This window comes from Macaca nemestrina, chromosome 8 (assembly GCF_043159975.1).
Source record: "Macaca nemestrina isolate mMacNem1 chromosome 8, mMacNem.hap1, whole genome shotgun sequence".
In the NCBI taxonomy this organism is placed as follows: domain Eukaryota; kingdom Metazoa; phylum Chordata; class Mammalia; order Primates; family Cercopithecidae; genus Macaca; species Macaca nemestrina.
In genome coordinates this window covers 24,613,379-24,637,645 of record NC_092132.1, presented here as the reverse complement: position 1 = coordinate 24,637,645, position 24,267 = coordinate 24,613,379, and the positions used below count along the sequence as shown (strand labels likewise).

General features: G+C 41.3%; 1 protein-coding gene and 1 long non-coding RNA gene across 3 annotated transcripts in view; both read right to left on the bottom strand.

Moving 5' to 3' along the window:
* LOC105468517 (syntrophin beta 1) overlaps window positions 1-24,267 on the bottom strand; it is a 275,913-nt gene that overhangs the window by 187,721 nt on the left and 63,925 nt on the right. The gene's annotated exons all lie outside the window — the stretch shown is intronic.
* Window positions 3,362-24,267, bottom strand: part of LOC139355762 (uncharacterized) — a 77,145-nt gene continuing 56,239 nt past the window's right edge. The window contains exon 2 of the long non-coding RNA XR_011606784.1: window positions 3,362-14,640. This is a non-coding gene — a long non-coding RNA (uncharacterized lncRNA). The remainder of the gene's footprint in view (window positions 14,641-24,267) is intronic.

The window sequence follows — 24,267 nt, the reverse complement described above, 5'->3', positions numbered from 1 at the left end:
TTTAGTTTAATTAGATCCCATCTGTCAATTTTGGCTTTTGTTGCCATTGCTTTTGGTGTTTTAGTCATGAAGTTCTTGCCCACATCTACGTCCTGAATGGTATTGCCTAGGTTTTCTTCTATGGTTTTTTTGGTTTTAGGTCTAACATTTAAGTCTCTAATCCATCTTGAATTACTTTTTGTATAAAGTGTAAGGAAGGGATCCAGTTTCAGCTTTCTACAAATGGCTAGCCAGTTTTCCCAGCACCATTTATGAAATAGGGAATCCTTTCCCCATTTCTTGTTTTTGTCAGGTTTGTCAAAGATCAGATGGTTGTAGATATGTGGTATTATTTCTGAGGCCTCTGTTCTGTTCCATTGGAGACCATTAGTTTAGATAAAGCTGGGTAATGACCTCAAAATTCCCTTCCAATCTGATTATCCAGTCACAACACTTGTTCCGACTATGTTGCAGCAATGATACTTTAATAGGGAGAATACTCATGGTGTTATGTTGTTGCTATATGAACAAAGCAGGTTCAAAGGAGCTATATATGACATATATATATATTGCATATTCATACATACATATATATACTACATATGATTTATACTTAGAAAAGACTAAAAGTCAATACTCCAGTGCTACGAACTATACAAAAAGCCAATTAAAGTTATTTTTAGAAGGCAAAAAACGTGGCATTTCTTCAGTGTAGATGGATGAGTGTGATTGGCATTATTTCCAAATGGACAAAGTAAATAAATGTGTGAGATGAGCCTAGAGTTTGCTGAGTTTGCTAAGCCCACTCTGTATATCCCTTCATTCACTCCTAGTTGGTTTCTTGACCAGGAGACACATATACTGAAGCAGTGAGGGGGCTGTACAGCTCACCAGTTAGTTGCACTGGCTCAGATAGATAGACGGCTGGGCCCAAGTTCCTCTTATGTCCTTGAAAAGCTGTATATCCCTGGGCATATTTGACCTCTCTCAAATTTTCTGATTTACAAAAGAGGATGATAATATCTGCCCAGCAATACTACCATAAAGAACATGAAATATGTTTAGAACCCTAAGACAATACCTAGCACATACTGAATGTCCAGTAAATGGCAGCTATTGTTATTGCTAGGAAATGGCTCCTGCCACAGGGTGTTTCCAGTCTAGTGGGGAAGGCAGCAGACATTTGAAGATGAACTATACTACATCGCAATTAGCAATGCAACTGAAGCAAAGACAATGTGTTGCGAACTCAAGAGAGGCATGTTTAATGGAGTTAGAGCTAGAGGGTCTGAAACTCAGGCTTATTCTCCATGAAAGAAAAAGATTACTTCAGGCTCTGCCAAGATCTTTTCGGTCTCTGAAGCTACAGAGGAAACCCATGGAAGACAGCAGAAGGCTTTGGAGGTGTGCCAGCCTTTTTGCTATAGGTTCAACCTGGGTACTCTGCAAAGGAGCCCTGTTTCAGGGGACCCTGCCCAACACATGGGTAATATGGCCAGTCAGAGCTCTTGTACACTCTGACAAAGTCTGGGCTTTGAGATGAGTGACAGCCATGGGCCCAGGCCTGCCTGCTTTAATTAGTTCCATTACATGACTTCAGTGCTGCAAGAGAACACAGAGTCCCTTCATCTTGTGTCACCTGCCAGGTAAGGGATATGTGTCTCCTGAGACTCTCAGAATAAAGTTCTCTCCACGCATGCACAAGTTGAGCTCCTCAGCCCACACCGCATTACTGCTTTCAAACACTGAAAGCTATTTTTAGTTGAGATTCCCTTTTAGGGAACATGGAGTGGGGAAGAAGGTTTGAGTAATTTGATGGAAAGGAAGCACCAGATTTTAAAGATTCAGCTGCAAATTAGCTCACAGTGTTGTGTACAAATCTCTAATCTAATGTAAGATTTGAGCTTTGGAAACTATGTTTGTTTTTGTTGTTTTAATGAAATGGAAAGCCAGATAAGAAAGATGAGGCTCCTAAACAAAGATGATTTTAGCTCGAGAGGAAGGAAGAAAAGCCAGGGTGGCAGAATCGCACAGTTGAACTAGGCATGCAGGAGGGAGAGGGAGCTGGGAATGAGGAGAGAGGCAAGCTGACTTACAGGGGCCATGGAAGACTGTGGGTGAAAAGCACAAGGCAGAGTGTGAGCAGGAGGGAAGTGGGCTGGGAGGTGGAGATGCAGGGCAGGGGAGTACAAGCAATTAAAAAATGTGGCAGCTGCTAATGGGATTCCATGGCCCAAGTCTTTGACTACTCCTGACTTGAACCACATCTGATTTTAATGGCAGATGTGATGAGCAGTTCCTTTAACCAGTGAGGACTTCCTGTCTTAAGGCTCCTCAGCTTCAGAACTTTCTGCAAAACTGCAGAACCCACTCGGCCAAGTATGGAGGAGTTAATGTGAGGCTGGGAAGGAGGAGGTAAGTGGAGAGAGGAGGGGTGAGGGGTTGTTGGATAATGCTCCAGCCTTCAAACTTATGGGAGGTGGGGGGTATCATTATTTTAAGTGCATTCTGAATAATTCCTCAAATTATCCCCAGTCAGATTCCTCCCCAGTTGCCCAAAGTGGTAACCAGCTCAGTATTCATTCTTTAAGGACTCTCCATTCTTCCCTGTATCAATCTCTCGGCCCTTCATTCCACTTCTTGAGATCATCTCTGAAATCAACTACCTGTACCTAGGTCCTTGTCTCAAATAGACTCTGCTTTTAGGGGAACCTAAACTTCGAGTAATTTGATGGAAAGGAAGCACCAAGTTTTAAAGCTTCAGCTTCAAATTAGCTCACAATGTTGTGTACAAAGCTCTAATCTACTGTGAGATTTGAGCTTTGGAAGCCACTTTTGTTTTTGTTTTTGAAAGTAATGGCAAATCCACAATTAATTTTGCACCAACCTAATAAAAGAGGATTGAAGGAAATGAGTTGGTAGCAGCAGTATCTACAACAGAGAAAGGACAGATTAAATTATGCCCGTGGAAAAGTTCCACCATACACAATATTCATCATCATAACACAGGGCCAAAAGGACTTTTAAGATACTGTCTAGTCTGTATTCTTATCTTAAGGCAGCTCCTTCATCTCCCCAGACAGGAGAGCTTTCTTAAGAGTTGCTATTCGAAAATTTCTCAATATCATTACAAACTGTATGAAGTTGATAATTATCATTAGTACTGATAATAAATTAGAACACTGCCACCATAAACATAAAGTTATCACTGTTGACTTTTTTTTTTTTTTTTTGAGGCGGAGTCTTCACTCTGTCGCCCAGGCTGGAGTGCAGTGGCGATCTCGGCTCACTGCAAGCTCCGCCTCCCGGGTTCGCGCCATTCTCCTGCCTCAGCCTCCCGAGTAGCTGGGACTACAGGCACCTGCCACCGCGCCCGGCTAGATTTTTGTATTTTAGTAGAGACGGGGTTTCACCGTGTTAGCCAGGATGGTCTCGATCTCCTGACCTCGTGATCCGCCCACCTCGGCCTCCCAAAGTGCAGGGATTACAGGCGTGAGCCACCGCGCCTGTTGACTTTATACAAACCAATCTGATCAATCTGACAGATAACCATGTGGGAGGTAAGGCTGGGTGTTCAGGGCTCGATATATTGAAATGACTGCCTCTCTCCCTTCCCGCCTCAATGAGGATTTCTGTTTCTCCCATGTATTCAACAAGAACTAAAGTTTTCCCCATTTGCTGGTGCCGTATAAGCAAAACTATTTTGCTCATCATTGTTTAAGAACTATGTTTATTCAGTTTTGAAAAATCTATTTTTGTACACATAGATTTCTAAAAAATCGTTAGCTACCATTTAAAAACCTGAATATTATTTTAGCACTAAGATTGTCTTCTCTAGTTTCCTAGACATTGTCAGAGACATTGTTGACTGATGAGTATACTGTTTTTGGGATAAGGATTCAATTTGTTTCTCTATAAAACAACCGCCTATTTCTGTAGCAATGCCATTTTCTTGACAAACTCACCCTCTGTAGATTAAACTCCTCTTTCAACATTGACATCAAATATGTAATTCCCACAATTATTCAAATGGCTAAACAAAATCACGAATGAATCTCCAGATAACATGTAAGATGAATGTGGACATTTTGAAATAGACTCCTTCTTAAATATCATTACCAGGAAAATTACTCTTCAGCAGAAAGAAAACAGTTCTATTTTCATGGTACATGGGAAAAAATACAAGATTTAAAAGGGAAATTTGGAGCCATTATCTGGATGATTTCTGCTAGTGCCCCAGAATAAAGCAAGCTATTAAAGATCTGCAATGTAGGAAGTGCATGTAGCTGGTTGTAATCGACACTGAACTTCCAGTAGGGTTTTGGAGAGGCACATCCTGGCAATGGGGGAGAGTGTTGGTAATTAAACAGTCATAAAAATCTCAGACTGGAATGCTGACAAGAAAGCATCCTGGCATTACCAGCACTAATCGTCTAATAGTGTCTAATAGTCAATCTGCAGTGCTCTTCTTCAGCTTAAATAATGTTTGCCAGGAATCTCAGTCAACACTTTTCCCCCCTTTCTTTTTGCATTACGCTGCAGGAATTATAGGAAGCCTGCTGTGATGGCAAGCGACTAGAAGGCAAGGATGTTCTCAGGGATAGTTTGGTTGGGAGGCAGAAGTAAGAGAAGCCAGAAAATGCACCTCAATAAAAACTCTTGCCGGCTGGCCAACACAGAAAAGAATAATATGGGATCTCTGACATGTGGGGTCAAAGGCTGCCTTGTCCTGTGCTTTGTAGTTGTAATACATTAAAAAGCTGCCTCCAGCTTTGGGGGTGTGTGCCAGAACTGAGCTGAGGTGGTAACAACTCCGTTTCTCTTCTGGGGTGTCCAAGGGTTATGTCTACGGAGAATAAGACCATTTGATGCAGACAAGAGGCAGGCAAGGACTGTGAGGAGCAGGCACGTTGGGGTCAGCCAGCTGAGAGTCTGTTTACCTGAGGAAACAGTGAGTAAGTTATCTTATGTTTCTCTTCAGTTTCTTGTCTAAAGATAATAGCAAGAATAGTTACTACCTTGTAGGGTCGTGATGAGTATTAAATGTGATCACATTGGCACAGTGCTTCGTACGGTGCCTGGCAATAGTAATACTCCATAAATGCTAGCCATTGCTTTCAGAGAAGAGGAGAACTACCACCAGGTGTTTTTTTCATCATACATAGACTATTGCAACAAGACCCAAGTTGAAATTGAGCCAAACGACTGTAGATAAGATTCATGAAAGAGCAGAAGCTTTTATCATTGCTGTGTAAAATCTACCATGTGCCCAGCACCAGGCTGTGTGGTTCCCTGTGAGAATTTTCAGTTCATTGACTGCTGGGCTAATAAATATGGAACACATTCTGTGTGAGTTTGACTCCAAGCCCTATGGTTTTTTTGCTATACCATATAGCTTCCTTCTAGACCAGAAGAATTCATGAAAGATTAGAACCCTGGCTTCCTAGGCGAGTGTTTCTGAGTGTAACTGTGGTATGGTATTACTATGCAGATATTCCTTCTCCCACCCTTTCCCTCTTGCATGTTGCTTTTGTGAATTATTTTTTATTTTTCTTTAATTTATTATTTTTTCTCTTTTTCTGAGATAGGGTTTTGCTCTGTCGTCCAGGCTGGAGTGCAGTGGCATAGTCTTGGCTTACTGCAACCTCCACCTCCCAGGCTCAAGTGATTCTTCCACCCCAGCCTTCTGAGTAGCTGGGACTATAGGGGTATATTTTTGGTAGAGATGGGGTTTCACCATGTTGCCTGGGCTGGTTTTGAACTTCTGAGCTCAAGCCATCTGCCCACTTCAGCCTTCCAAAGTGCTGGGATTACAGGCATGAGCCACTGTGTGCAGCCGTGAATTATTTTTTAAACAAAACAAAATATTTATTATTTTTTCTCCTCTTTCAACATTTGTTTTATATTCAGGGGGTACACAGGCAGGCTTGTTACCTGGGTATATTGTGTGATGCTGAGGTTTGGGATATAAATGATCCTGTCACCCAGGTACTGAGCATACCCTTGTCCCCACTCCCTCCCTCCCATGGCTAGTAGTCCCCATTGTCTATTGTTGCCATCTTTATGTCCAAAAGCACCCAATATTTAGCTCCCGCTTATAAGTCTTGTAAGTGAGAACATGCAGCATTTGGTTTTCTGTTCCTGCATTAATTCACTTAGGATAATGGCCTCCAGCTGCATCCATGTTGCTGCAAAGGACATGATTTCATTTTTTTTTACGACTGCATAGTATTCCATGATGTATATGCACCACATTTTCTTTATCCTGTCCACCATCCATGGGCACCTAGGTTGATTCCATATGTTAGCTATTGAATAATGCTGCAATGAACATATGAGTGCATGTGCCTTTTTGGTAGAACATTTTGTTTTCTGTTGGAGATATACCTAGTAGTGGGACTGCTGGGTCAAATGGTAGTTCTGTTTTAAGTTATTTAAAAAATCTCCAAACTACTTTTCACAGCACCTGAACTAATTTACATTCCCACAAACAGTGTATAAATGTTACCTTTTCTCCACAGCCTCTCCAGCATCTGTTGTTTACTGATCCTTTTTTTTTTTTCAAATGGGGTCTCACCCTGTCCCCAGGCTGGAGTGCACTGGTGCTATCTTGCCTCACTGCAACCTCTGCCTCCTGGGCTCAAGTGATCCTCCCACCTCAGCCTTACAAGTAGCTGGGACTTCAGACACAAGCCCATTAGACCCGGCTAATTTTTGTACTTTGTTTTAGAGACGTGGTTTCTACAGTCATGTTGCCCAGGTTGGTCTCTAACTTCTGGTCTCAAGTAATCCGCCCACCTTGGTCTCTCAAAGTGCTGGGATTATAGACATGAGCCACCACACCTGGCCTGACTTTTTAATAATAGCCATTCTGACTGATGTGAGATGGTATTTCACTGTGGTTTTGACAAAATATTTATTAACTGGTCTCTATGTGCTGGACACTCTTTAAAGAAAATCTTATTTTCCAAGCAATGTACAGAATTGTTCAAATATGTTATTACTCTTTGTGAGAAAAAATAATGTATGAATATATATGTGCTTGTATATGTCTAGATATCTCTGAAATCTTCTGGAAGAGACTGGGTGAATGGAAGTGAGGGTTGAGGGTGAGAGTTTTGGTACTTGTTGAATTCTCTATTCCATGTATGCATTGATTATTCAAAATTAACCTTAAAAATAATATTTCCCTATGTAGCTCTAATTACAATTGCTATCAATTTTGATTAATAGCTCTATGCTCTGCCTATATGAATCCAAGTTTGTCTAAGAGCCCAAAATGAGAGTCCTGTTGCTTTCAGAGCGGCTGATACAGCAGAACAGGGACTATGCCTAATTTACCACCAACCTCACAGGATAGTGATGCCACTGAAAAACATGTCAAAAGGGACATTCAGTTTGTTAGATGCAGTCTTTTCACTAATGTATTTTTAAGGACAGAGTGTGAATTTTAAGGACAGAGTGTGTCCCAAGACTTTACCAGAACCACTGCCCCTACAGCCACCATGCACATGACTGTGGCATCAGGTCAACTGCAAACACAGAGCCTGCAAAAGCAGTTGTCTCACTCAACATACAACAGATGCACTGCTAATTCTGCCAACAACCCCTTAGTGATGTCCCGCACATAAATCGCATTTTTATAAATCCAAGTATCTGTTCAACCAAATTAAGTACCCACCTATTCTATGCCAGGAACAGTTCTAATGAAATTTTATTTATTTATTTATTTATTTATTTATTTATTTATTTATTTATTTTTATTCTTATTGTGTTTTGAGACAGAGTCTTGCTCTGTCACCTAGGCTGAAATGCAGTGGCTCAATCTCAACTCACTGCCACCTTAGCCTCCTGGGTTCAAGTGATTCTCCTGTCTCAGCCTCCCGATTAGCTGGGATTACAGGTGCACACCACCATGCCTGGCTAATTTTTGTATTTTTAGTAATTTTGTAGAGTATTTCGTACTTTTAGTAAAGTTTCGCTATGTTGGCCAGGCTGGGTATTGAACTCCTGGACCTCAGGTGATCCACCACTGCACCAGGCCCAGTTCTAATGAAATTTAAATATTCAAGTGGTAAGCTTAAAACATACCTCAAAATGAGTTTGATTTTACAACAAACTGTTTTACAAATGGAAGCATTACACCTTCTTATGTCTCTTCAAAATAATTTAAACATGTTGCGATTAGGATCTTTGGGATGAATCGGAATCTCAGGTCCATCACTTAGTAACCATAAGCAAGTCACTTAATATTTTTGAACAACACCTATTTTTCATGGTGATTTAAACCTTTTAAATATTATATCTTTAGAGAGAAAGAGTTTAGCACAGTGCCTACCATGGGTTTGCTTAATAAATAATAGCGGCCGGGCGCAGTGACTCACGCCTGTAATCCCAGCACTTTGGGAGGCCGAGACAGGCAGATCAGTTGAGGTCAGGAGTTTGAGACCACCGTGGCCAACATGGTGAAATCCTGGTCTCTACTAAAAATATAAAAATTAGCCGGGTGTGGTGGTGGGCACCTGTAATTCCAGCTACTCGGGAGGCTGAGGCAGGAGAATTGCTTGAATCTGGAAGGCAGAGGTTGCAGTGAGCCAAGATTGCACTACGGCACTCCAGCCTGGGCAACAGAGTGAGACTTTGTCTCAAAAAAATATAGTAATAAAAAATTAAACAAATAAATAATAACTAAGAAGAAAAAGTACAGGTATTTCTCAGTTAAATAAATAAACTGCCATTTTATAAACCCAAGTGAAATTATACCCTGCCTATTTCAGCTTGCTCAAGAAGAAAGAAAAGAAAAAGAATGCTTAGCTCTCTCTTTTTTTTCTTTTCACAAGTCAGAGCAAGGACAGTGTACAACCACAATATACAGGAAACACACACGTTCTGTAGAAAGGGGCAGCAGCTCTTTACTTTCAGACTCAGAGAGAGTGAACGATGTGAAAGCTAGTCAATGGCGAAACATTAGAAACAGGATCAATAGGAACAGTATCACCTCTCTGGGCCAGCTGATGAAAGCCTGCGAGGACTGGGCTTGAAGAGATGACTTCCAAGGCGTCTAGTCCTGATTGCTTAATATTTCATTAGAAAAAGTGAGCTCCCCTGCCTTTCCAGGAGTCATAGGATGTCAGTGCAGGAAAAGAGCTTGGTGATCATGTAGATATCAGGCTCATTTTACATGGCAGGGGCAGGAAACTGGGGCTCATTGAGAGAAGACTGGCCCTGAATCACCTAGCAAGTAAGTACCAGACCCAGACCCAGAAGCCAAACCTGCAGATGTCTATGGCAGAACTCATTCCTCTCTATCACCCAGACCCCAGCTGTTGCTGTATACCATGGGCTTAATTCTGGGTTATGATTATGACTTGTTGAATTTTTAAGTTCTCTAAGATGAACTTCAACAGAAAACATTCAGTATTCCCAAATGCTGTATAACTTCTGCAAAGGGGACTAGTATGCCAATTTTATTTCACGAAAATGGGAGGAATGTAGAAGCAGTGAGCAGTGTTTCAAAACTGAAGCTTCCTTTGAAAGCCCTATAAGGCAATTGGGCTCTTTTGAAAATGCTTATCTCTCCATGAGGGTATGAAAATTAAAAGTTGGAGGCACAATACCTTTGTAAAGAGCTTTATGACTGACACTTTTAACAGGGTACTGTGGCAGTGTTTGTTTCTTCAAAGTGCTGATATGACTTGTGGGTAAATCAGCTACTTTTTCAAGTGTCTTTCTGTCATCAAATGGCTTCCTACAACTTGTAGGTTAACTCTACTCATTTCTGTAATGTTGAACCATCAAGAGGAAGACAGCATTACAGTTCATGATTTAAAAAAAGCGAAGGTGTCCAAAATGATGTTAGCTGTACCTACCAGAGCTGATGCTTTAAAGTAGACTTTTCCAGTTAATACTCATGTTTAACCAGAAAAGCAGAAACCTCACTCTGAGGATGTGGGTTCTGCCTTCTTAAGCGTGAAAGGTTTCCCTTCTGTTCTTCAGATAATTATATCATTTCCTTCAGTTAAGAGTTAATCGTTTCTATTTTGAACAAAGAAATATTCTATAAGTAGTTAACAAATATTTATTTGAGACACTTGCAGGCTACTCAATAGAAAGGGCATGATAGACTTTGGGAGACCAAGGTAGGTGAATCACTTGAGACCAGGAGTTTAAGACCAGCCTGGCCAACATAGGGAAAACCTGTCTCTACTAAAAATACAAAAAATTAGCTGGGCATGTTGGCGCATGCCTGTAATCCCAGCTACTTGGGAAGCTGAGGCAGGAGAATCATTTGAACCCGGGAGGCGGAGGTTGCAGTGAGCTGAGATCATGCTGCTGCACTCCAGCTCAGCCTGGGTGACAGAATGAGACACCATCTCAAAAAAAAAAAAATTAAAATTAAAATAAATAAATAAATAAAATGAAAGAAATACAAGAAAGGACATGATAGGCTAAATAACAGGCATGAGCCAACTCTGCCTGTCTATGCTTTAAGGAATTTATACTTTGGGGTAAAACACATCTGTTGAAAGGAGCAATGTTATTAGAGCATGTTCATTAGAACTGTTACTATTAGATAGTATCCAGAATGCCAGTCCATGTAACAGACATCATAGGGATGATTGATAAAGGAAACTAATTTCATTCAACAGGCCCTGACTGGGAGTACAAATCATGTATATGCCAAGTATGAGGTAGACAAAAGCCTTTCTAACAAACACTCACAAAATGGTAAAAATATTACAATAATTTATTTCAAAAGCATTGAGTAGTCTGTTTCTTTCCTCTTCCTAGAGTGAGTCATCACACTTGAGGTTTCACTTTGTATGAATAAGAAGGTCTATCCATGTTAAAAATCTGGCTGTGGTTTTTAATTGAGGGCGCCGAAAGGTATCCTTGGCCGGCAGTTAGTGGTCCACGCATAGGCATCTGTGTCATTTTCTTCCATACAACATTGGTTTTATGATCAGCACACTGCTCTGTGGAATTACAGGGCCCAGGCTCAGTGATTCTAGAACTCCAAGCAATAGATCTTTTCCAAACTCCCATTAAGCCAACCAAGTAATATTTCTCTTTCTTCAACTGCCTTTCATCAGGATGTTGTCTGAGATTTCCAAACTATTTGGTCCCTTCTAAAAGAAGGAACAAAACATGAATATGCATCTCCTGCTTATGAGGTAATTACAAATAATTAGCTCTGACTTAACAAATACAAACAACCATATCCCTTCCATTTCTTTCCATCTCTAAGATTTCAAGGTTTTCATTGATAAGACTCCTAAGGAATGCGAAAAGTTGATTATTATATAATTTCACAACATGGAGTGCTTAGCAATAGTAAGGCAAACTCTACTTAAACTCCAAGATCCAGTAATAACTAGAGGGAAGTAGGTACTGCCTCAAGGAAGAGTAGGCTGCTATAATTATTGTATTGTAATTATTAGTTTAACATCTGAGTTTCTCACTGTAATGTAAGATCTGACAGGAGTGTATAATATCTGTCTTGTTCAAGGCTATATTCCCAGGATTGTAAAGTTCTGTTAGTAACAGTATCAACCTTAAGGCTTATTGTGAGGAATTAAATAAGATCAACAAATGTAAAGAACTTAATGCAGTACTTAGAACATAACAGATATTCAATAAATACTTTGTTTAATACAAATAATAAAGGAGCACAAACAGGAGAAGGAAAGCTTATAACCGAAGAAGTTCCAGCCTGTTACAAAGTTTTATTTGCAGGCCTGGCATGGTGGTTCATGCCTGTAATCCCAGCACTTTGGGAGGCTGAGGTGGGAGGTTTGAGTTTGAGGAGTTTGAGACCAGCCTGGCCCATAGTATGAAACCCTGTCTCTACTAAAAATACAAAAAATTGTAGCCAGGCACAGTGGTGGGCACCTATAATCCCAGCTACTCAGGAGGCTGAGGCAAGAGAATCGCTTGAACCCGGGAGGCAGAGGTTGCAGTGAGCCGAGATTGTAGCATTGCACTCCAGTCTGAGGGACAGATCGAGATTCTGTCTCAAAAAAAAAAAAAAAATTTTATTTGCAAAATGGTCATGAAAGCTAACATTTATTGAATGTTTGCTATGTGCCAGGCTTTATGCCACCTTACTTCATGTCTGACAGCAAGACTAAGAAGTAGGTGTCATTATCACCATTTTATAGATGAAGAGTCTAAGACCGATGAAAATAATGCTCCTGGGTTATTGAACAATTAAGTGGCAATTCTAGGGTTCAACCTCGGATTTACCCCCGAACCAGAAGGATGAAGCCCTACGATGCATGCTGAAACACAGGTTGTTGGAGTCTCCTCCAGAAAGAGAGCATAATTGCGGCATCTAGGTCATGTGGCCTGCACCAAACCGGATGATGGCTGCCTTTTAACTGTCTGCAAAGTCTTGAGAGGAAAAAGAGCCCTCCAGCCTAGAGATTTCTGAGAGGGTCCAGATGGTTAAAGGATGACTGGCTATAAGTGGATAAGAAAGCTTTGGAAGTGAACACATCTCGACTGTTTTTCAAACCAGCCCATAAAAGAACTTGTGAAGTTCTAAGAGGGAGAGGACATAAAATAGAAATAATGAGTCAGGAAAAGCAGTCAAACTACTTAGGGGCATTAAAGAAAGAGAATACAAGTCTGTCCATTTTGTGTCTTCAGAAAAGCGTCGTTGCTCTGGTGGAAGAGGGCTGCAGCCCAAGTCAGCAGATGAGGCTATGGCCATGTGACAACCCAAGGTCAATGCCACAAAGTTTACACAAACCCCAAAGACAGCTTGAATGTCAGCAAATTTTTGCAGGAGAGTAGGAGAGTGGCTTGGAGGATGACACAAGGGACTTCCATAAGGGGACCCTGGAGCCTTATAAGACCAGAAGAATGGAAAACAAGACACCAAAGAAACCGAAAAGGGAGGCAGCAAGACATGAAGGGAGCAAGGTGATGAGATGTTATGGGCTGAACTCTGCTACCTCTTACAAAATTTATATGTTGAAGCCCTAACCCCGAGGACCATGGAACTGAACTGTATTTGGAGATAGACAGCCTCTTTAAAGAGGTGATTAAGTTAAAACGAGGTCATTAGGGTGGTCCCTAATCTGAGTGGTTGGTTTCCTTATTATAAGGGGTTATTAGGACACACATAAAAGAAACACCAAGGTTACATGTGCACAGAGAAAGGCCATGTGAAGACACAGGAAGAAGGCAGCCATCTATAGCCAAGGAGAGAGACCACAGAAGAAACCAGATCTTGACCTTAGACTTCTAGCCTCCAGAACCATGAGAAAATAAATGTCTGCTGGTCAAGTCACACAGACTGTGGCATTTTTTTTTTTTTGGTAGCCTTGGCAAACTAACACACCAGGGAACGAATGAGCCATCTTTGGATTCTCCGAAGAAGGAGGAAGAACAGGCAGGAGGCAGGAAGAGGTTGGTTCAAGCAGCTCCATGGGTGACTCACAATAGTTCGCCAAGTATTTTTACTGTAAACTATGTTCTTTTGAAAGTATCCCCTTCTATTAGTCTGTTTTCATACTGCTATAAAGAACTCCCCAAGACTGGGTCATTTATAAAAGAAAGAGGTTTAATTGACTCACAGTTCAGCATGGTTGGAGAGGCTTCAGGAAATTTTCAATCATGGTGGAAGGCAAAGGGGAAGCAAGGCACCTTCTTCACAAGGCGGCAGGAAGGAGAAGTGCTGAGTGACAATGGGAAGAGACTCTCATAAAAACCATCAGATCTGGTGAGAACTCACTCACTATCATGAAAACAGCATGGGGGAAACTGTCCCCATGATTCAATTACCTCTACCTGGCCTCTCCTTTGACATGTGGGGATTATGGGGATTACCATTCAAGATGAGATTTGGGTGGGGACACAAAGCCTAACCATTTACCCCTCAACTGGTGAATCATGGAAAATTGGAGATACAATAGCTAAGGCCCAGGACAAAAGTTGATACTCTGAAGAGACCTTAGATAAGTCTCTGCAACTGGCAGATATCAGTGAAGAGAACTAAAAGTATGGCAAGGAGGCCAAAAAGAATAACAAGGAGCCAATGACCATAAACCTTCTTACTGCCGAATTCTATCAAGAGCTGGTATTGCTGGAGATCAAAGCTTCAGTTGCTGGAAATAACATTTCCGTGATGTATGCTGGGAGGTCTAGAAGCAAAGTAGATATAAAAAAGGCTTCACAAATACCTTCAACTGAATCAGCTTGGATTTTATTGCAGAGGACCTCTCCCTCACCCTGAGCTCCCCAGGGATAGCCAAGCATCTATTAATATGCAAAGGCTGGTGTGGCAGAACTCAAACACTGAAGCCTTAGAAGCAGGGAGCTGGAGGAAAATTAAATGCATTTCATTCCCACAGCCCTTTCGATTACATAACCACACCTGAGCCACGGGCACACATCATTTTTACGTGATATCCTAATCACCCCGGGTGAGGTATTCAACATGTCTTACCTGTGTCTTAGCCCATCAATGTTCTTAAACTCCTCTCTCTCCATCTCTGTCTCTCTCTTTCCTTCTTTCTCTCACTTTCTTTCTCAACAATTTGAAACATGGAATTTAAACTTAAGTATCAAATTGTTTGACTGTTCATCAACATGATGTTAGCACGGTGGAGCGGCAGTCCAAGTGATAGATCCATCTTCAACTTGTTCTGTGACCTTGAACATATCACACATCCTTTGAATTTGTTTCTTCATCCATAAAATATGGGTATTAAAAATAAGACTTTTCTCTGTGCCAGGGGGCTGTGAAAAGTTGCTTACAAATGTCTCATTTAATCCTCTCAACCTTGCAAGGTAGGTATGTATTACCTTCATTTTCCTAAAAATACTGGGGTTACCTACTTCAGAGTTAATGCACTAAATAAATTATATACAGCATGAAAAATAACTTTGTCAACTATGAAGCACCAAAGAAGTGATAGACAGCTAGATATTTGTTCTCAGTTCAAAGAAATCTCATGACTGCGTAGCGTATGTTCCTTCTATTGGCATTTTCTAAGAGAGGAAAGAAAAGCAATCTGTGTACAACTCTGACATATCTTATGAACTAGCAATTTTTGACAGAAGAAAATGAAAACCAAAACAAGCTCAGAAAGATCTAATCACAAGCAATATGCAGAGATTAGAGTTCAGAAGTCACTTAGGAGAACACAGCAGCTATTGATTTGTATGGCCGAGGGCAAACCTGGGGCCAGCTATGTCAAGGTATGTCTTGGTCAAGTCTGGCTTCAGCATACTCTCCACCTACCTTGCAATGCAATCCTCATTTCTTTTCTGTTATCCTCCAATTCAGAGCTTTTATCCACCCCTTTCAATTGTCATAATATATAATCCTGTTTTTCACTTTTATTAGGTCTCCTAAGAAGGCAATACATAAGTGGCTGAGCCAATCCAGTTGATATGTCCATAAATGCTATAGAGTTCGTGTGTTATCTTCCCAAAGTGGGAACTTTATAGCACAGTAGACCAGTGAATGAAACAATCTTGAGTGGACCAACTGCTATGGTCTGAATGTTTGTGTCCTCCCCAAATTCATATATTGAAATCCTAACTCCCAGGGTGATAGTAGTAGAAAAGGAGGCCTTTGAGAGTTGACTAGGTCATAGGGACAGAACCCTCATGAATGAGATTAGTACTGTTATAAAAGAGGCCTGAGAGAGAGTGCTTCCCCCTTCTATGAGACACAGCAAGAAGACACCTTCTATAAACTGTAAGTGGGCCCTCACCAGACACCAAATCTGCCTTGGACTTCACGGCCTCCAGAATCATGAGAAACAAACTTCTGTTGTACATAAGCTACACAGTTTATGATATTTTGTTAGGACATCTTGAACAGATGAAGACATAAACTTTTCCTGAGTCATAATAATGTAAGCAATAACACCCACTAAAACTTCTAAAGTATTCTTTGGATGAAGCAATACTTTAATGTGGAGTCTACTGCAGGTAATCCAAGACCTTATGGGACAGATAGGATAAGAATTATTATTATCTTCATGTTTTATAAAAGGAAAGCAAGTCTTAGAGAGGCTGAGTGATTGAACTTTTCCCTCCCTCCCATCCTCCCTCCCTCCCTCCCTCCCTCCCTCCCTCCCTTCCTTCCTTCCTTCCTTCCTTCCTTCCTTCCTTCCTTCCTTCCTTCCTTCCTTCCTTCCTTCCTAATGTAACAATGTTCCTCCCTATAACTCACAATCATCCATCCTAGCTCTATCTTCTACAGCTATTACTGGAGGTCATCAACCAAAAACCTCAAAACCAGTACTTTAAAGCTGAGAAGACAAAAAAGTCCTAAGAAAATTGCAAAGCACAATACAAATATAAGCTATCTAACCTCAGATTGCATGTATCACCATTAAGGTTTCTGGGGATTTTTCTTTCTAAGCGAAATGGCATGGTTTTTATTTCTATTTTTCACCATACACATGGCAGCCTCAAGAATTCCTGAATCTATTCTCTGCTCTGTTCCAATAAACAGTCACTAAAACAACTTCAGTCATTAACCATGTCTGCAATTTAGAAATAAACTAAAACTGCAAAGCAAATCACTATTAATAAGAATTGTTCTTCTGTTTGACAGCTGAAGTGGGTGTGAGATGGGCATAGCAATGAACAGTGGGAGCCAATGAGGTCCTCAGAATGTGGCAAACTCCTCTGTGAAAATGTATCCAGGCAAATGTTTACTGAAAAACTCTAGTAATTTCAAGAGAAAACAGAGTTACTCTGGAAAAACCCCAATGCATTATTTAAAAGGCTTTTTTTTTTCACCCATTTATTTATACTCAATTTACCTAGACCCCTCCTATCAACCAGCAAACCTTCATCAGGGGAACAGTATAAAATCTGCTTAGTTTCAAGGGCCCAGTAGGGTTGTGAAGTTGAAAGAAAATTATTTGAGCCTTTCTGTGGAAATGAGCTAGCTAATGAGAAGCGAGGACTTCCAACAATGGGGGTTGTTCTCAGACAATGGCATTCAGTCCTCTTCAAATACAAAGAGGTGTTTTTGTCCAGAAAGGGAATTTCCCAAGAAACCTAAGTTTTTCTGTACAAGCATTTAGGAACTCAAAGTGGAGAGCAGCCCATCAAGGATCCTAATAAACTAAAAGTATCTTTTGTAGAGGAATTCGAATGAACTGTCATTTAATGGTAGATGGGAAATATTTGGGCATAGGAGAAGCAGGAAAATAAGACAAGAGGAAGTGGTCAGAAAAGTTCAGGGTTCCCTGTGTTTGGACTGGGGAATTAAACACATCTAAAGAGCTGTCATAACAAAAAGATTCATGGTGGGCTCCACACTCTCCTGACATTTACCTTAACTACTCAGTAAGTATTAAATATTTACAAAGCACTTGGGCTTGGGGAGTGCTTTTTAACTCTTCTTTACATTTTTAACCCTTCTGCCCAGGTGGGGAAGTGTCGCTATTACTCCCATTTTATTGGTGAGGAAGAGGAGGATCATAAATACCATGTGGCATATTCAAATTACAAACTTAATGGAAGAGTCAGAGCTGGCATGATTAAAAATGACACAGCCATACATGACCCCATGTTCTTGGAGTAACCCATCTATACCCAGGGGAAATCAGTCAATGGCCCTAAGAGAAATTGAGTAGGAAAGCAGTTACGTGCTTCTTTTCCATGATCTGTTTTTGCCAGAGGGTGGATACTTAGATTCTTTAATTTTAGTGACGGGAGGACAGCTGGAAGAAAAGTGATGCACCTCTTATGTATCCGGCTGAAGACAAGATGGTCCATAGCAGCTGCTGCCCTCATCACTTCCTCCACCTTCTGAGCCATGAAGCTGACACAGTCAAGAACTTGGTACATGTTATATTTTATATAGAATGAAGCATCCAGGTTCAGATCCTCCATCACCATGGCATCTTTCTTCTAGAATATGATCTCTCAGAAGAAAATTATCAATTTCCTTTCATTGATTTTGCAGTAAAACAAAAAGAGTAATCACAATAATAATAACTAATATTTACGGAGCATTTCCATCTGTCAGGCATATTTTAAGCACTTGAGGTAGAAGAAAAGAGGGCGCCAGAAGAAATTTTAGCTTCTGACATCTACAGTTACAGCAAACAATCAACACAGCCTAACTCCCAGGCAAATAAAGAAAAAAGAGGTGGGGAACTGGAACTGGCTCACAGGCCATAGGTAATTAAGCCTTATGTTAAGCAGCTCCAGGCATTCCACAACAGTCTCCATAGCAGCAAATAGGAAGCTCGGGCCCAAATGGAAAAACTGATTTAGACTTTGTCCGGAAGGGAGAATGATGGGCGGCCTGTAGGCACATCCAAACACAGTTCTTTTCTTCTTTTTTTTTTAAATCACTTTTTATTATTTTTTTTTACAGCACATAAAATTGAAAAAGAAAAAGAAAAAACTTTAACACATTCTATTACCCAAACGTATCAAGCATTTTTAATCTTCTCAACAGCACACAACCACTAGGAAGTGGTTACAGTGATGACAGTCATTTCACAGATGTGGAAACTGAAGCCCAGAGAGCTTAAGACTGGTTACATCCCAGCTAGCCAGTGGTTGAGCAAGGATTTGATCCCACAGCCCGCGATTTTAATCACTAGCACGATAACATCACATCAGTCCCGTCCACACCCTAATGTCAGGCAGTGAGTTTGCATAGAAGGATGCATCTTCTTGGTGTCCGATGTATCCACTTCTACTTTATACAGCTCTCTTCCTTTTGGATGAAACATTAACCTCACATGATCATATCAGAGATTCATGTCCAGGTTTACTAAGTCTTCATGGCAACTAGTCATTGATTTTCTTTCTTTGTTTTAAGCATTTCTAGGCAACTTTGATTCATGTTCTGTGAATTCAGACTCAGATATATGTGGTTAGAAGTATAGTGTTTTGTGGCCAGTTGTGGTGGCTCACACCTGTAATCCCAGCACTGTGGGAGGCCGAGGTGGGCAAATCACCTGGGGTTGGGAGTTCAAGACCAGACCGGCCAACATGGCGAAACCCTGTCTCTACTAAAAATACAAAATTAGCTGGGTCCAGTGGCGAGCCCCTGTAGTCCCAGCTACTCGGGGGGGTTGAGGTGGGAGAATTGCTTGAACTTGGGAGGCAGAGGTTGCAGTGAGCTGAGATCACGCCACTGCACTCCCGCCTGGGTGACAGAGCCAGACTCCCTCTCAAAACAAACACACACACACACACACAAACACCCAAGAAGTATGGTATTTTACCTCCTCCTAATTTTTTAAAACATGAATCTAAGTGTCTTCTCAACTTTCATTTCTCTGTATCAGTGGTCAGCAAACTATAGCCAATTCAGCTCTTGGCCTAGTTTTGTAGGACCTACATGCTAAGAATAGTTTTTACATTTTTAAAGGTTGTAAAAAAGAAAAATAAGGAGAAGAAGGAGAAATAGAGAAGGAAGAGGAGAAAGTGGGGAGAAGGAGGTGGAGTATGCCGTAAAGACGGTATGTGATACGCAAAGCCTTCAACTCTATTCTCCAAAGTATTCCAGGGTCAGTATTGAGGTAGGGTATGTGTAAGGCATACAGAAATAGCCATGTAAATATTGTGTTTTATAAACAAAGTTGAGAGAGTAAAAGTTTAATCCATAGGGGATGGGCAGGTAGAATACACATGTGAATGGTCTGGATGAACAACTGTAGGAAATAATAGGGCCCATGAAAACAGGAGAACAGAAGCAAAGACGTTCAACTTAAAAAGAAAAGTCAATTCCTCTGACAGCCAAGCAAAGCACTGCCTGCCACCTTATGGCCCCTGGCTTAAGTAAAACCATTTTGAGAGGCCGGCCGCGGTGGCTCAAGCCTGTAATCCCAGCACTTTGGGAGGCCGAGACGGGCGGATCACGAGGTCAGGAGATCGAGACCATCCTGGCTAACATAATGAAACCCCGTCTCTACTAAAAAATACAAAAAACTAGCCGGGCGAGGTGGCGGGCGCCTGTAGTCCCAGCTACTCGGGAGGCTGAGGCAGGAGAATGGCGTGAACCCGGGAGGCGGCGCTTGCAGTGAGCTGAGATCCCGCCACTACGCTCCAGACTGGGTGACAGAGCGAGACTCCGTCTCAAAAAAAAAAAAAAAAAATTTGAGGTGGAAAGTTGTGCCTTTCAAAAAGACTTTCTTGATTATCTTGGATGTTGTGTTCCATTGATTCAAAAAGCAATAAAAAGGATTTTCATGAAATATCAGTAAAAGTGTACCAACCCAGAATGACTCAGGGATAAGTTACTGAGGCAGGAGACTGGCTCGCCTGTTCTGGAGGATGTAAGCAACTGAAAGCATCAGATTTGTCTGAGGCGATTTATTTATGATTTATTTCTTACGGGAAGCAAAAAGATCGAGTCACAGGATGGCACCTGAGCATCCCTGTCTCAGCTCAGGACTGCTTGCTGAGCTTCCTCCTACAGTTGAGGGTACAGCATAAGTTCTCCACCTTTCACGTTGGTGAACTCTTCTAAGATGTATGCGCAGTGTTTCATTCAGCTGTTCCTCTCAGGAGCTTTATTTAAATGGTCCCTTTACAGATTGGAATCATGAATATGCCTCTTTATAGTAAGACATTTCCTTCCTCTTTCCAGAAATTAACAGACTGATAGGTTATTTTTTAGATACGGAAGTTTACACAAAGAAGGTGCTAAACACTGCATGCATCTCTAAACACTAAACCAGGGCTCTCTGCTGGGTCTCAGTGGGGAGGACAGATCAACTCACACCTTGGGAGTGTTGGGGAGGGACAAGTGAAACCAGTAGTGATTCCTGGGGACCAGCAAAAAGCCAGATATGAATTTCAAAAATTCATATTTTTGAAAATGAGAAGAGAAGAGGTACAGAGACTTTCAAGTGTGCAAAAGTAAGATTTTTAGAAAAAAGTGAAGTGAGGTAGGAGTCTACTACAGGGCGCTCTCTGGAAGACCTTTAGAGGCCACCACAGGGACTACCATTTCTCTGAAAGCAAGTCAGTGACTACTATAGAACAGAAATTCTTCTTTATGGGTTTTTCTGCTCAGTTGTTCCACAAGGAAACTTCTGATTGGTAGGGCCCAAATATGTGAGGACAATCCTAGTGAAGTTACATCTTCAAAGGACACAGATCTCGTAGACTGGCTGACTGTGTAATTGGATGACTGTGTTTTATTATCATTTGGGGTCAGGAAATTGCACATAGCACAGAGGTAATTATAAAACACGGTTTCGTAATTACCAAACACCCTTTCCTTGGTTTCTTGATTGACATTCTTGATACGTGGCCAGCATTACTCGTGTTAACTGATATCTGCAATGCAGGCGGGTGTGATTGGACTATATTAATGGAAAGCTGAGTAAAGGGTCATGCAAAGACCTGTGTTTAAAGGGTTGGGCATCAGTGAAGGAAGATGAAAATCTAATGGAGTTTGGTTTGCAGCAAAGGTAGAAGTAGTAATTCCCTGTTTCCTGATAAAGTAAAACCCCCTTTCAAGCTATGAATAAAACATTCAATAAAAAGCAGGTGGTCTAATGACAGAGGCACTTTTAGAGGTGTGGGGTTTTTTTGGGTGTCATCATTACAATGTTGGCAGGTGGCAATGAAATAGCCTAAATCTTTTCCTAAACTTGTGTGTCTCACACTAAAGTACAGAGCCCACTACCATTATATCACAGGGCCCAATACAAGAAAACGTCATTTTTTTTTAATACAAATTTAATTTGGGGCTGGGTGCAGTGGCCCATGCCTGTAATCCTAACAGGTTGGGAAGATGAGGCAGGAGGATCGCTTGAAGCCAGGAGTTCAAGACCAGCCTGGGCAACATAGGATACTTTGTCTCTACACAAAATAAAAATTAGTTAGCCGGCCATGGTGACATATGCTTGTGGTCCCAGTTACTTGGGAGGCTGAGGCAGGAGGATCGCTCTAGCCCAGCAGTTTGAGGCTGCAGTGAGCTATGATTGTGCCACTGCACTCCAGCCTGGGTGACCCTTTTTTGCAAGGGAATCTCTCATACAAGAAGGTAATGGGATGGGGAAATCAGGTCTTCACTTCGATTTATTTCCAGTTCCACTGGGAAGAGAAGCTGATTAAATCAATCCTTGGAAGAGTGCATCTACATCTCTTACACTAAAAATTAACTAGCACCTCTCATTTCCTTCTAAAAACTAATGCATCCATTTAAGCAAATGAAGGTCAATGTTAGCAATGCAATTTGCTGCAACAGAAAAATGTACAAAGATTCCTTGAGCTCCACAAGAAAACAATCACGAGCTGTCATTTGTCTTGGCCCCTCTACCAACCCTGGAAGCTGATTCATCTGCAGAAGATGGATCATTCTCACCCCCTCAGAATACAAATGCAAACCTTTCAGTTACTCTTAGTATGTTTGACGTGGCATAAATTCAACTTCATTTTTACCAGTGAATATGATGCATTGCTATAATTGCAGAGGAACTCAGTGGGAATCATTTTTCCTTCTATTTTAATATTTTATTATTTTTAAGTGTTGGTAGGGTTTTTCTGGACAAAAGAAACTTTGAATAGATACTACACATGGATTAAACTGGAGAATATTTCAGACTCCTAAAACCAAAACAAGCGGCAACTGCAAATCACATTTGTATGATTTGTATTTGTATCGCTGTCTCTTCCTCTATGTCCAAAGCACCTAATATTGTTGCCACATTAAAAATAATAATGCAATCATATATTACATGAAATAATATAATACCATAATTTGGTAGATTTTAATAATATAGATATCCCAAGTTCCACAGCTTTCTTTTATTATCCAAATAAAATGGCTGGTTGCTCTCCATGACAACTTCTTGCCCCAAAATCCATCGTCTTTCTTGATGTCCTAAGAGACTGACCTCTGTGGGCTCCATTAACCAGTCTCACTTGTCCTCTGACTTCTGTTTGGTCCAGACATTAGGACCATAGGCAGAAGAACTAACGTGGAATAAAAAGAGGTCTCAGTGGTTATTTTAACTGTCCTTCCCAGCTACGTGTCCTCTCTGGTCTTGGCTGCACAGAGCTACACGTGTTAGCAGTGGGGCAGAGTGGAGAGTCTTTGCTGCCTGCAGCTTTCATCAGTCCCTGGTGATGCATCTCCCTCTCTGGCCTCCCATGCTTGGGGTGCTGATGGCTCCCCACTGCCACTAGTCCCTGACATCATCCCCATCGTGGTTGGTTACCTAACCTGGGTCACACCTCTACTCCAGCACTCCATCCATTTCCTGCCAGAACCTTGCCCGCTATAGCCCCATCCTACAGATGAAGAGAAGCCAGCATTCCCCGGGGGACTTCCGAAAATTCCAGAAGAGAAGCAGAATTACATTCTCCTGTCACAGTTTGTCTGGATTCCCTCACCTAGATTAATTCTCAGACACTCCATTCACCATGACGCCTCCTGGGGATGTTTCTCTTTCCACCTACTCCATGGGAGGAGCCCTTCCTAGCTCCCTCATTCATCAGTAACATTTTACTGAAGGCTTTAGAAACGTGGAAGAGAACTCCTATTTGGAGCAAAACAGGAAATATCTTGAAATTAATTTTAGACATGATGCAATTCCTCAGCTGAATTTCTTCAGCCACCCACCCACACCATAGGGAATTTCTCTCTGGAAGGTTTTTTCTGTAATCCTTACCAGCTGCCATGACGCTGGACACTCTCTCTCTCACCCCAAAGTCCTGTCCCACTGCCCCCGTATCTTTACTGCCTCTAACTGCTGCCTCTCCTCCCAAGAGTTACTCCATCATGTATCCTAATATTGCTCTGTTTTAGTCTGAATCTAATCCTTACAGACCATGCCCAGTGGTCTATCCCAGGGGTTGGTGCACCCCAGCTCTGTGGGTTCAATCCACCTGTGTTTGTAAATAAAGTTTTATTGGAACACAGGCACACTCATTATTCACGAAGGCTTGGTGCCACTGCAGAGTTGAGCAGAGTTGAGCCTTGACATAGGTTTGAAATGCATAAGTTCACTTATACTTGGACTTTCTTTCATCTCTGCCACCCCAATACAGCAACACCAACCCCTCTTCTTCCTCCTTCTCGTCAGCCTACTCAACATGAAGATGACGAGGATGAAGACCTGCATGATGATCTACTTTCATTTAATGATAGTAAATATATTTTCTCTTCCATATGATTTTCTTAATAACATTTTTTTCTCTAGCTTACTTCATTGTAAAAATACATTATATAATATATATAACATACAAAATAAATGTTAATTGATTATGCTATTGGTAAGGCTTTGGTCAACAGTAGGCTATTAGTGGTTAAGTGAGTGGGAAGTCAAA